This window comes from Lolium perenne, chromosome 6 (assembly GCF_019359855.2).
Source record: "Lolium perenne isolate Kyuss_39 chromosome 6, Kyuss_2.0, whole genome shotgun sequence".
Classification (NCBI taxonomy): domain Eukaryota; kingdom Viridiplantae; phylum Streptophyta; class Magnoliopsida; order Poales; family Poaceae; genus Lolium; species Lolium perenne.
The window spans coordinates 165,576,967-165,591,062 of record NC_067249.2 but is presented as its reverse complement, the minus strand read 5'-3'; the positions used below and the strand labels follow the sequence as shown (position 1 = coordinate 165,591,062).

General features: G+C 36.9%; 2 long non-coding RNA genes across 2 annotated transcripts; both read right to left on the bottom strand.

Annotated features, from left to right (window-relative positions):
* Window positions 1-3,408: 3,408 nt before the first annotated feature.
* Window positions 3,409-6,301, bottom strand: LOC139832085 (uncharacterized). The gene is made up of 4 exons (XR_011746619.1): window positions 6,076-6,301; window positions 5,747-5,987; window positions 4,784-4,842; window positions 3,409-3,624 (listed from the first exon to the last, which is right to left on the bottom strand). It is a non-coding gene; the product is annotated as an uncharacterized lncRNA (long non-coding RNA).
* A 972-nt stretch (window positions 6,302-7,273) lies between these two features.
* LOC127319708 (uncharacterized) lies at window positions 7,274-11,110 on the bottom strand. Its single transcript, XR_007862638.2, has 4 exons — window positions 10,885-11,110; window positions 10,556-10,796; window positions 9,593-9,651; window positions 7,274-8,434 (listed from the first exon to the last, which is right to left on the bottom strand). It is a non-coding gene; the product is annotated as an uncharacterized lncRNA (long non-coding RNA).
* Window positions 11,111-14,096: the final 2,986 nt, after the last annotated feature.

The window sequence follows — 14,096 nt, the reverse complement described above, 5'->3', positions numbered from 1 at the left end:
GTATTGAGGAATGTTGTTACATATGCGTGCATTCTTTGGCTGACGAAAAAATGAGGAACATAGTAATATTGCATTTTTTGTGTCGGTTTTATTATTGCTATGTGATGTATCATATATAATTGTTCTAATATATTCAAAAGATATACAGAAAATATCTTGAAACAGTATAATGGTCAGACTCTTACACAATGGAATTCATCGCTTTGACCATCCAAACAAGATTTAACATTCAACCTCAATATCAAATTTAGGTTCCAAATAACGAAACATCCAAACAAGAATATTGGTATTCAATCTCAATATCAAAATCTTGAGATATTGGCATTCAAGCCAATACAATGCCAAGCCTCCCAATGCAAACATCCAAACGGAGCCTTAGGGTTTTAGGGGTAGATATATACATGATTTTTCTGGTTTGAATATATATGTCTAGACCTTGTTTATCAACATGAATGCTTACAATATGACATAAGAAGACAATGTGATTTGGTTTTTCATTTTTCTGATTTTTTTGAATATTGTGCCCACCCATTTGTATCTTCATGAAATCCTAGGTTTGACCAAGATAATTTAAACAAGTTTAAAACATGAAAATGAAAAGGGAAGCAGCATGTAACCTTCTCAGTTACTTTAAAATGAAGTTTTTGGGAGGTTTTTGAAATTTCCATGTTTGAAACCCAAAACCACTTCTCTTCATGCTTGACTTCATAAGACAAAGTTTAGGGTTAGGGGGTATAGATACATGATTTGTATGGTTTGAATATGTCCAGACCTTGTTTATCAACTTTAATGCGCTTACTATATATATGACATAAGAAGACTATGTACTTTGGTTTTTCATTTTTTTGTTTTTTTTTATTTTCTGCGCATTTGAATCATATCTTGGTCAAATCCTAGGTTTGACCAAGATTTAGACAAGTTTAACACGTGAAAACGAATAAGTAAGCCTGGATCCTTCTTAGTCACTCTAAAATGAAGCTTTTGGGAGGTTCTTGAAATTTCCATGTTTGAAACCCAAAACCACTTCTCTTCATGATTGACTGAGTTTAATTTGGGTTTTAGGGGTAGATATATACATGATTTTTCCGGTTTGAATATATATGTCTAGACCTTGTTTATCAACATGAATGCTAGCTTACTATACATATGACATAAGAATGCTATGTGCTTTGGTTTTTCATTCTTTTGATTTTTTCTGAATTTTTAGGGCCATTTGAATCTTGGTCAAATCCTTGGTTTGACCAAGATTTAAACAAGTTTAAAACATGAAAATGAAAAGGGAAGTCTGTATCCTTCTTATTTACTCTAAAATGAAGCTTTTGGGATGTTCTTGAAATTTCCATGTTTGAAACCCAAAACGACTTCCCTTCATGCTAGACTTCATAAGATCGACAGGGGGTAGATACATGATTTGTCTGGTTTGGATATATTTAGACCTTGTTTATCAACTTGAATGCTTACGATATGACATAAGAAGACTATGTGATTTGGTTTTCCATTTTTCTGATTTTTATGAATTTTGTGCCCACCCATTTGTATCTTCGTCAAATCCTAGGTTTGACCAAGATAATTAAAACAAGTTTAAAACATGAAAATGAAAAGGGAAGCATGTATCCTTCTTAGGCACTATAAAATGAAGCTTTTGGGAGGTTTTGAAATTTCCATGTTTGAAACCCAAAACCACATCTCTTCACATGCTTGACTTCATAAGACAGAGTTTAGGGGTTAGGGGTATAGATACATGATTTGTCTGGTTTGAATATGTCTAGACATTGTTTATCAACTTTAATGCTTACTATATGACATAAGAAAAATAATGTCATGTAAATGAGTTAACTTGGATTTCCTACCCTTGAATCCATAGGAAACTTTGTTCTAATGCACTATAATAATCAACCGAGTTTTTACACCAACAGGTATGTCACTTACGTGTGGTGCCCACGCGTGAGGTCCCACACTTCAGTGAGCACAAGTCACGTGCAATAGGTACGCAAACTCCCAGCCATCTTCTTTGTCAAGAGAAGACGCATCAGGATGCGTATTGGAAGTCTGTGGGTCCTTCTGGATCCTTCGGTTGTCCCTCTCACAAAAAAACAAATCTCTCTCATTCTCGCCTCGCTCGCTCGCTCGCTCGCTCGCACCTCCTGCTCACTGACAAACCCTGCACAAAAGTCAACATCATCACCCGAAAAAGGGGAGACACCATAATGCTCTCCCTTCTTCTCTCCTTCCGAGTGATCCCTCTTCCTCCGAGTTTCACTCGACGGGCAAACACACATGTGCTGCATAGTAATAATAAAAAGGTAGAAAAATCAACCTACGAATCTATAATTAAATAGGTTAAACTAGGGTTTTGCCCAGTACTACAGATCAAGGTTCAAACCTTGTTTATCAACTTGAATATGCTTACTATATGACATAAGAAGACTATGTACTTTGGTTTTCATTTTTCTGATTTTTTTAATTTTCATAAGCATTTGAATCTTGGTCAAATCCTAGGTTTGACCAAGATTTAGACAAGTTTAACACGTGAAAACGAATAATTAAGCCTGGATCCTTCTTAGTCACTCTAAAATGAAGCTTTTGGGATGTTCTTGAAATTTCCATGTTTGAAACCAAAAACGACCTCTCTTCATGCTAGACTTCATAAGATCGACTGAGTTTGGGGTTAGGGGGTAGATACATGATTTGTATGGTTTGAATATGTCCAAACCTTGTTAATTTATCTACTTGAATGCTTACTATATGACATAAGAAGACTATATGCTTTTGTTTTTCATTTTTCTGATTTTTTTTAAATTTTATGCCCATATATTTGAATCTTGGTCAAATTCTAGGTTTGACAAAGATTTAAACAAGTTTAAATTATGAAAATGAAAAGGTAAGCATGGATCCTTATTAGTCACTCTAAAATAAATCTTTTGGGAGGTTCTTGAAATTTCCATGTTTGAAACCCAAAACCATTTCTCTTCATGATTGACTTCATAAGACAGAGTTTAGGGTTTTAGGGGTAGATATATACATGATTTTTCTGGTTTGAATATGTCTAGACCTTGTTTATCAACTTGAATGCTTACTATACATATGACATAAGAATGCTATGTGCTTTGGTTTTTCATTCTCTTTTGATTTTTTTCTAAATGTTTAGGCCCATTTGAATCTTGGTCAAATCCTTGGTTTGACCAAGATTTAAACAAGTTTAAAACATGAAAATAAAAAAGGAAGTCTGTATCCTTCTTAGTCACTCTAAAATGGAAGCTTTTGGGATGTTCTTTAAATTTCCATGTTTGAAACCGAAAACGACTTCCCTTCATGCTAGACTTCATAAGATCGACAAGGGGTAGTGTAACGACCCCGGATCTGGTAGGATCCAAAGTCCCTGTGATTAAACATGCTAGTCCCTGGATCATTAGCTAGCACTCACAGCCGATGAATTATCATGTAAAACACAAGTCTTTATTACACGATTCGAATAATCCAGAGTACAAATAATTACAAATTGCATAGCCAAATGCTAGCTTAATACAACGGAAAAAGAAATAACATCTTGGAAGTCCCATCAATGCCACAGGCTGGTTGAGTGTAGACTCGCGACCTACGCATTCTCACAATTCATCGAATAACCTGCAACATGAAAGGTTGCAGCCACGAGAGTGGTCAATACTTTGAATGTATGGCAAATTACACCAAGAAGAGAAAAGACCTATATCTACATGCAAGGCAGACAAGAGAAGGCTTGAGTTTTATCTGCGTAAAGCCAATTTTTACAAAGTTAAAGAGAAAAAAAAATTATCCTACTTTGCAAAACATTGATAAATAATATTGGCCGAGTGGAACACATGGATATTACACACCAAGCGTCCAAATCAACCTAACACTTGGATATGACACACCAAGTCCCAAACACTTGGATATTACACACCAAGTCCCGAGCACTTGGATATTACACACCAAGGCCCTAAAACCCACCTATGAACGATATTACACACGCCATAGGGTTTTGAAAACTTGTTTGAAAAGAGAGAGGAAATCATTCAGAGGCTCCATCCTTCAGATGCTCAAATTGTCCTGTTACCGTGGACACGGCTGATCGATCAGGTTAACACTCTCGAGAGGTTGTGCTCTTTACCCACAATTCACAACCAAGCCTTTTTGCCAAAATTCTTTATCTTCATTAATGCAAGGACGAGGTCACGACTTAAGCTTTTCCTTAGTAGCCCCTCTACCTTCCGGATCCGCCCGTGCCCAAAATTCCTCCCAATGGCGGTACCCAGGCGAGGTTTCCCACTAAGTACTTAGCCAAGACAGAGCCCATATTGTATTGTGGTTGCACTGAAAGCTTCTGACATCTGGAACATGGCAGACTTCTTTGATCCTGGGCGGCAGTCCTCCACCAATCTCCACTCGTTGTCCCGTCAAAACCATTCCGCCCAGAAGAAAACTTAGTTTTATTTTGAAGGAGACTTTTGGGAGAAAAGTTGCGCTCATAAACAGAGCTCAAGTACTTAGAAAATTTTCTTGTTTCGAACCCCTTTCGATATTTATATAGCACAAGCATAGCACTTAGAAAAATTTAGGGATTCCTATGACCATGATATCAAGTGGAAATATTACTAAGTAATACTTCTACTCATGGTAATCTACAAAATAGCACGCGAACTTGTAAAAATATTTTACCAAGTAAAATCTACCAAAACATCCTACACATGCATACTATTCATTTGAAGGAAAAAGACATGCATAGAAAACTTGGGACAAAAATTTGAACAAAGGTGTAACTTGCCTTAGTAATATTTGATGATGATTTCTTCCTTGTGAATTTCGCTCGCACTCCGAATAAATCTAACGCATAGAAAAATTACACGCAATAAACAACCATTGCAAATAAAGAGCCAAATAAACACAATCATGTAAAACAAAGAAAATACAAAATAACATTAAATTACATATTTGTTTCGTGTTACAGTAGTTATGTTGGTTCCAAATATTAGATATTTTCATAAGGATCAATTTGCAAAAGGAATTAATTTAATAGAATTTATATAACTCCAAATATGTTCAAATTAAGTTTAAAATTTCCAAAATTCAGCCATGCAGATTAATTATTCATAAGCTGGAAATACAAACTCCAAAGTGTAGATATTCAAATTATGAAACTAACGCAAAAATAATCAACTAAAACGGAGTTAGGAAGATTTAACTATGATTTTTCAAAGATTTAGCGTTTTCGCGGTTTAGAACTCGTTGCGGCGAACGTGCTCCGTTGGATTCCGATATGACGACTCATGTTGCTACGTTGTTGAAGTCTTCACGCTTTGACGTCATGGCGGCCGCGGCTCCGATCGTTGCGCAAAGTAGCGATGCGATTCGACCTCAAATATTATTTTCTAACACTAACGGATGCAACGGATTTTAATCAAAAACAAACTTACTGATTTATAGATAGCCAAAAGGAATACAAAATCAGATTTTAAACTTGCAGATTTGATAAAATCTATAATTAGAAAAACTATTACCATTAGATAGATCCTTCAATTATGAATTCAAAGCAAAAAATAAAATCTAGAACGGACCTCTAGATTTGAAGATATAAAATTCTAAAGTTTTAACCAGAGAATGAGCGCTAATTGATGAACTGATCGATTGGATCGATGTAGCATACGGGAGAAATAAATAAAACAAAACGTTGCAGGAGGATGTCAGTAATACGTATATCCTGCTGTGCTACCGTGCTGAGGAGCGTTACCATGTGATGGTGGTGGGCGACGAAGGCGATACGCGGCGACGGAGTGGATAGCGGCGACGTCGGTGTGCTGGCCTTCGGGCTTTACGAAGCTGACGGCGAGGTGCTGCTTGATCGGAAGGTCTCGTTCCTGTCCTCGTAGAGGTGCTGCTTGACCAGAAGGTTTGGAGCGGTGTCTACCTCCGGCCGGAAACGATGAAGTTCTGCGGAACTCCAGCGCCCATGTCCGCTCGCCCCGGTGGTACTGCGTGCGGGGAAAAGAGGTGAGGCGATGCGGCGATTAAGGAAAAAAAACAATTGGGAGGGAAAGGCACTGAAGAGGGCCTCGGAACCTTCTCCCTGAAGCTCCACGGCGGCGGAATTTTGGCGAGATCGGAATCGAGCTTTTCATGGTCAGAGATTGCAATTTTTGGAAAAACGGAGAGGGGCCGATGCGGGAGTATATATGAGAGAGTTTTCGTGCCGTAGGGGTCAAGGATTCCATCGAATTCGTCGCGAAATCGCTGAGATATGGCTTGGTTCGGAGTCCCTGTTCGTTACGACTAGTAACCAGAGGAGGAAGATGACTGGTGGGGCCCTTGCGTTTTTTTTTATCAACAGGCAAGGAGAGGTCCAGTTGCTGTAGCGACTTGGTGCAATCTCGTGCATCTTGTCGTGGCTGGCTAAGGTACGTGCACATCTCTTCCGTTTATTTAGGAAAAACTCTACATATAATTATTCAATTAAATTTTAAAAACCAAAACATGTAAATTGGACATAGGGAAATCCCTTTTCCGCCTAAAATAAAATATGCAAAAATATTTTACACACTTTAGCTATATAGCTATTTGTGCAATTTTTTATAATTTAGGGGAGTTTTAGTTTCAATCACTCAATCAATTCAAACATACACGAAAACAAAATAAATTATTTTTAAATGATATTTAAAATATAAAGAAAATCCAACATTAACCATGATGAAGTCATATTATCATCTCACTTTGATTTTCCCAAAATACTTACATGCAAATAACACCGAACAGAAGCTTCTCCAAACTTTACTCTTAATTGGAAGTGTCATATTATTTCCTCTCGTGAAACATTGGAAAATATTTAGAAAGATCCAAGAATTCAAATAATAATCAAACGGGCATATCAAGCATTAATCCACCATAATTTGGAAAAGTCATTTTATTCCCTCTCTTCATACATTTAGTATGGTTGGGTAATTATTTTAGTTCAAACTAAAGAAACCAAGTGGTTGAAACAAAAATGAAAACAATTTGGATAGTCATGTTAATCCACTCGTATAAAAATATATATTTTAAAGCAAGATTGAAAAATAAAATTCAAACAAGTCATCAAAATTTCTTTTCATTTATAATTTCAATCAAAGTCAAACAATTCAATCAACTTAATTTAATAATTTTAACATTCCAAAATTAGGAAAATTTTGGGATGTTACAGACTACCACCCTTAAAAGGAATCTCGTCCTCGAGATTCGAGAAGGCTAGAAAGAAAGAAAGGGTTTAGGGAGAAACTAGGGTGCTACCACCCTTAGGAGTCTTCCTCGGTGTTGCAAAAATTCTATGGTTTCAGTATGCAACCTCGTCTTTGTTGGTAGCTCTATCTTTTAGACATAATCAAAGCTCCTATTTTTAGGATGTCTTCATGTTGTCGTCTTGTCTTTACACATGGATGAAGGGGTGAGGTTGTCTACCACCTCGATGTGATGATTGCTTCTTCTTGGACTTCAAAAGCTTGATCTTAGGACACCATGTTGAGTGCTCTTCTCCGGATTTTAATTATGATAGAACATCATTTTCTTTGTGACTGTTGTTTTGTAGTCCTTCTTCGACGTTCTTGTGGTCTTCAAGTCATATCCACCTCATGAATCCATTGTATCGTGGTTTAAGATAGGGGAGAATAGACTCTAGAAAGAAGAGAGAAAGAAACATTGATACCCCATACAAACAACTTTATTTTGAAAAAAATATTTGTTGTAGTCAGACAATAAGAATGACAACTCGCAAGTTATCGCACATAACGTTGTAGCAGAGTCTATCTAGGTTTGGTTCCTAAGAAAATTGAAATCTTCATAGTCTTCATAGTCTTGAGAAGTGTCTTTGTAGTCTTCTGAATCTTCATAGTACTTCAAGGTCTTTGGATTATTGAGTAGACTATCATTGAAGCTTCATTGGCGGGAACATTGTAGATCTGACTTGGTATAAGATATCATCTTGAGAAGTCTCTTGAAGTGGGTAATGATCAACTATTATTTTTGAAAAGAGAAGGGATTAGAAAATGTTCACTTTCAAGATAGAAGATGAGTAGTACTAGAGTATTTCGTAAATTACTTAGAAAGTATTAGTCCTAAGGTTTTCCATGGCTAAGGTCACGTCCTACAGTCAACATGTGCTCTGATACCATCTGTAACGACCCCGGATCTGGTAGGATCCAAAGTCCCTGTGATTAAACATGCTAGTCCCTGGATCATTAGCTAGCACTCACAGCCGATGAATTATCATGTAAAACACAAGTCTTTATTACACGATTCGAATAATCCAGAGTACAAATAATTACAAATTGCATAGCCAAATGCTAGCTTAATACAACGGAAAAAGAAATAACATCTTGGAAGTCCCATCAATGCCACAGGCTGGTTGAGTGTAGACTCGCGACCTACGCATTCTCACAATTCATCGAATAACCTGCAACATGAAAGGTTGCAGCCACGAGAGTGGTCAATACTTTGAATGTATGGCAAATTACACCAAGAAGAGAAAAGACCTATATCTACATGCAAGGCAGACAAGAGAAGGCTTGAGTTTTATTTGCGTAAAGCCAATTTTTACAAAGTTAAAGAGAAAAAAAAATTATCCTACTTTGCAAAACATTGATAAATAATATTGGCCGAGTGGAACACATGGATATTACACACCAAGCGTCCAAATCAACCTAACACTTGGATATGACACACCAAGTCCCAAACACTTGGATATTACACACCAAGTCCCGAGCACTTGGATATTACACACCAAGGCCCTAAAACCCACCTATGAACGATATTACACACGCCATAGGGTTTTGAAAACTTGTTTGAAAAGAGAGAGGAAATCATTCAGAGGCTCCATCCTTCAGATGCTCAAATTGTCCTGTTACCGTGGACACGGCTGATCGATCAGGTTAACACTCTCGAGAGGTTGTGCTCTTTACCCACAATTCACAACCAAGCCTTTTTGCCAAAATTCTTTATCTTCATTAAGGCCAGGACGAGGTCACGACGAAGCTTTTCCTTAGTAGCCCCTCTACCTTCCGGATCCGCCCGTGCCCAAAATTCCTCCCAATGGCGGTACCCAGGCGAGGTTTCCCACTAAGTACTTAGCCAAGACAGAGCCCATATTGTATTGTGGTTGCACTGGAAGCTTCTGACATCTGGAACATGGCAGACTTCTTTGATCCTGGGCGGCAGTCCTCCACCAATCTCCACTCGTTGTCCCGTCAAAACCATTCCGCCCAGAAGAAAACTTAGTTTTATTTTGAAGGAGACTTTTGGGAGAAAAGTTGCGCTCATAAACAGAGCTCAAGTACTTAGAAAATTTTCTTGTTTCGAACCCCTTTCGATATTTATATAGCACAAGCATAGCACTTAGAAAAATTTAGGGATTCCTATGACCATGATATCAAGTGGAAATATTACTAAGTAATACTTCTACTCATGGTAATCTACAAAATAGCACGCGAACTTGTAAAAATATTTTACCAAGTAAAATCTACCAAAACATCCTACACATGCATACTATTCATTTGAAGGAAAAAGACATGCATAGAAAACTTGGGACAAAAATTTGAACAAAGGTGTAACTTGCCTTAGTAATATTTGATGATGATTTCTTCCTTGTGAATTTCGCTCGCACTCCGAATAAATCTAACGCATAGAAAAATTACACGCAATAAACAACCATTGCAAATAAAGAGCCAAATAAACACAATCATGTAAAACAAAGAAAATACAAAATAACATTAAATTACATATTTGTTTCGTGTTACAGTAGTTATGTTGGTTCCAAATATTAGATATTTTCATAAGGATCAATTTGCAAAAGGAATTAATTTAATAGAATTTATATAACTCCAAATATGTTCAAATTAAGTTTAAAATTTCCAAAATTCAACCATGCAGATTAATTATTCATAAGCTGGAAATACAAACTCCAAAGTGTAGATATTCAAATTATGAAACTAACGCAAAAATAATCAAGTAAAACGGAGTTAGGAAGATTTAACTATAATTTTTCAAAGATTTAGCGTGTTCGCGGTTTAGAACTCGTTGCGGCGAACGTGCTCCGTTGGATTCCGATATGACGACTCATGTTGCTACGTTGTTGAAGTCTTCACGCTTTGACGTCATGGCGGCCGCGGCTCCGATCGTTGCGCAAAGTAGCGATGCGATTCGACCTCAAATATTATTTTCTAACACTAACGGATGCAACGGATTTTAATCAAAAACAAACTTACTGATTTATAGATAGCCAAAAGGAATACAAAATCAGATTTTAAACTTGCAGATTTGATAAAATCTATAATTAGAAAAACTATTACCATTAGATAGATCCTTCAATTATGAATTCAAAGCAAAAAATAAAATCTAGAACGGACCTCTAGATTTGAAGATATAAAATTCTAAAGTTTTAACCAGAGAATGAGCGCTAATTGATGAACTGATCGATTGGATCGATGTAGCATACGGGAGAAATAAATAAAACAAAACGTTGCAGGAGGATGTCAGTAATACGTATATCCTGCTGTGCTACCGTGCTGAGGAGCGTTACCATGTGATGGTGGTGGGCGACGAAGGCGATACGCGGCGACGGAGTGGATAGCGGCGACGTCGGTGTGCTGGCCTTCGGGCTTTACGAAGCTGACGGCGAGGTGCTGCTTGATCGGAAGGTCTCGTTCCTGTCCTCGTAGAGGTGCTGCTTGACCAGAAGGTTTGGAGCGGTGTCTACCTCCGGCCGGAAACGATGAAGTTCTGCGGAACTCCAGCGCCCATGTCCGCTCGCCCCGGTGGTACTGCGTGCGGGGAAAAGAGGTGAGGCGATGCGGCGATTAAGGAAAAAAAGCAATTGGGAGGGAAAGGCACTGAAGAGGGCCTCGGAACCTTCTCCCTGAAGCTCCACGGCGGCGGAATTTTGGCGAGATCGGAATCGAGCTTTTCATGGTCAGAGATTGCAATTTTTGGAAAAACGGAGAGGGGCCGATGCGGGAGTATATATGAGAGAGTTTTCGTGCCGTAGGGGTCAAGGATTCCATCGAATTCGTCGCGAAATCGCTGAGATATGGCTTGGTTCGGAGTCCCTGTTCGTTACGACTAGTAACCAGAGGAGGAAGATGACTGGTGGGGCCCTTGCGTTTTTTTTTATCAACAGGCAAGGAGAGGTCCAGTTGCTGTAGCGACTTGGTGCAATCTCGTGCATCTTGTCGTGGCTGGCTAAGGTACGTGCACATCTCTTCCGTTTATTTAGGAAAAACTCTACATATAATTATTCAATTAAATTTTAAAAACCAAAACATGTAAATTGGACATAGGGAAATCCCTTTTCCGCCTAAAATAAAATATGCAAAAATATTTTACACACTTTAGCTATATAGCTATTTGTGCAATTTTTTATAATTTAGGGGAGTTTTAGTTTCAATCACTCAATCAATTCAAACATACACGAAAACAAAATAAATTATTTTTAAATGATATTTAAAATATAAAGAAAATCCAACATTAACCATGATGAAGTCATATTATCATCTCACTTTGATTTTCCCAAAATACTTACATGCAAATAACACCGAACAGAAGCTTCTCCAAACTTTACTCTTAATTGGAAGTGTCATATTATTTCCTCTCGTGAAACATTGGAAAATATTTAGAAAGATCCAAGAATTCAAATAATAATCAAACGGGCATATCAAGCATTAATCCACCATAATTTGGAAAAGTCATTTTATTCCCTCTCTTCATACATTTAGTATGGTTGGGTAATTATTTTAGTTCAAACTAAAGAAACCAAGTGGTTGAAACAAAAATGAAAACAATTTGGATAGTCATGTTAATCCACTCGTATAAAAATATATATTTTAAAGCAAGATTGAAAAATAAAATTCAAACAAGTCATCAAAATTTCTTTTCATTCATAATTTTAATCAAAGTCAAACAATTCAATCAACTTAATTTAATAATTTTAACATTCCAAAATTAGGAAAATTTTGGGATGTTACAGGTAGATACATGATTTGTCTCGTTTGGATATATCTAGACCTTGTTTATCAACTTGAATGCTTACGATATGACATAAGAAGACAATGTGATTTGGTTTTTCATTTTTCTGATTTTTTTGAATATTGTGCCCACCCATTTGTATCTTCATCAAATCCTAGGTTTGACCAAGATAATTTAAACAAGTTTAAAACATGAAAATGAAAAGGGAAGCATGTAACCTTCTCAGTCACTTTAAAATGAAGTTTTTGGGAGGTTTTTGAAATTTTCATGTTTGAAACCCAAAACCACTTCTCTTCATGCTTGACTTCGATCATAAGACAAAGTTTAGGGTTAGGGGTATAGATACATGATTTGTATGGTTTGAATATGTCCAGACCTTGTTTATCAACTTTAATGCGCTTACTATAAATATGACATAAGAAGACTATGTACTTTGGTTTTTCATTTTTCTGATTTTTTTAATTTTCTGCGCATTTGAATCATATCTTGGTCAAATCCTAGGTTTGGCCGAGATTTAGACAAGTTTAACACGTGAAAACGAATAAGTAAGCCTGGATCCTTCTTAGTCGTCACTCTAAAATGAAGCTTTTGGGAGGTTCTTGAAATTTTCATGTTTGAAACCCAAAACCACTTCTCTTCATGATTGACTGAGTTCAATTTGGGTTTTAGGGGTAGATATATACATGATTTTCTGGTTTGAATATATATGTCTAGACTTTGTTTATCAACATGAATGCTTACTATACATATGACATAAGAATGCTAAGTGCTTTGGTTTTTCATTCTTTTGATTTTTTTCTGAATTTTTAGGGCCATTTGAATCTTGGTCAAATCCTTGGTTTGACCAAGATTTAAACATGTTTAAAACATGAAAATTAAAAGGGAAGTCTGTATCCTTCTTATTTACTCTAAAATGAAGCTTTTGGGATGTTCTTGAAATTTCCATGTTTGAAACCCAAAACGACTTCCCTTCATGCTAGACTTCATAAGATCGACAGGGGGTAGATACATGATTTGTCTGGTTTGGATATATCTAGACCTTGTTTATCAACTTGAATGCTTACGATATGACATAAGAAGACAATGTGATTTGGTTTTTCATTTTTCTGATTTTTTTGAATATTGTGCCCACCCATTTGTATCTTCATGAAATCCTAGGTTTGACCAAGATAATTTAAACAAGTTTAAAACATGAAAATGAAAAGGGAGGCATGTAACCTTCTCAGTCACTCTAAAATGAAGTTTTTGGGAGGTTTTTGAAATTTCCATGTTTGAAACCCAAAACCACTTCTCTTCATGCTTGAGTTCATAAGACAAAGTTTAGGGTTAGGGGGTATAGATACATGATTTGTATGGTTTGAATATGTCCAAACCTTGTTTATCAACTTGAATATGCTTACTATATGACATAAGAAGAATAATGTCATGTAAATGAGTTAACTTGGATTTCCTACCCTTGAATCCATAGGAAACTTTGTTCTAATGCACTATAATAATCAACCGAGTTTTTACACCAACAGGTCTATCACTTACGTGTGGTGCCCACGCGTGAGGTCCCACACTTCAGTGAGCACAAGTCACGTGCAATAGGTACGCAAACTCCCAGCCATCTTCTTTGTCAAGAGAAGACGCATCAGGATGCGTATTGGAAGTCTGTGGGTCCTTCTGGATCCTTCGGTTGTCCCTCTCACAAAAAAAACAAATCTCTCTCATTCTCGGCCTCGCTCGCTCGCTCGCACCTCCAGCTCACTGACAAACCCTGCACAAAAGTCAACATCATCACCCGAAAAAGGGGAGACACCATAATGCTCTCCCTTCTTCTCTCCTTCCGAGTGATCCCTCTTCCTCCGAGTTTCACTCGACGGGCAAACACACATGTGCTGCATAGTAATAATAAAAAGGTAGAAAAATCAACCTACGAATCTATAATTAAATAGGTTAAACTAGGGTTTTGCCCAGTACTACAGATCAAGGTTCAAACCTTGTTTATCAACTTGAATATGCTTACTATATGACATAAGAAGACTATGTACTTTGGTTTTTCATTTTTCTGATTTTTTAATTTTCTCGCATTTGAATCATATCTTGGTCAAATCCTA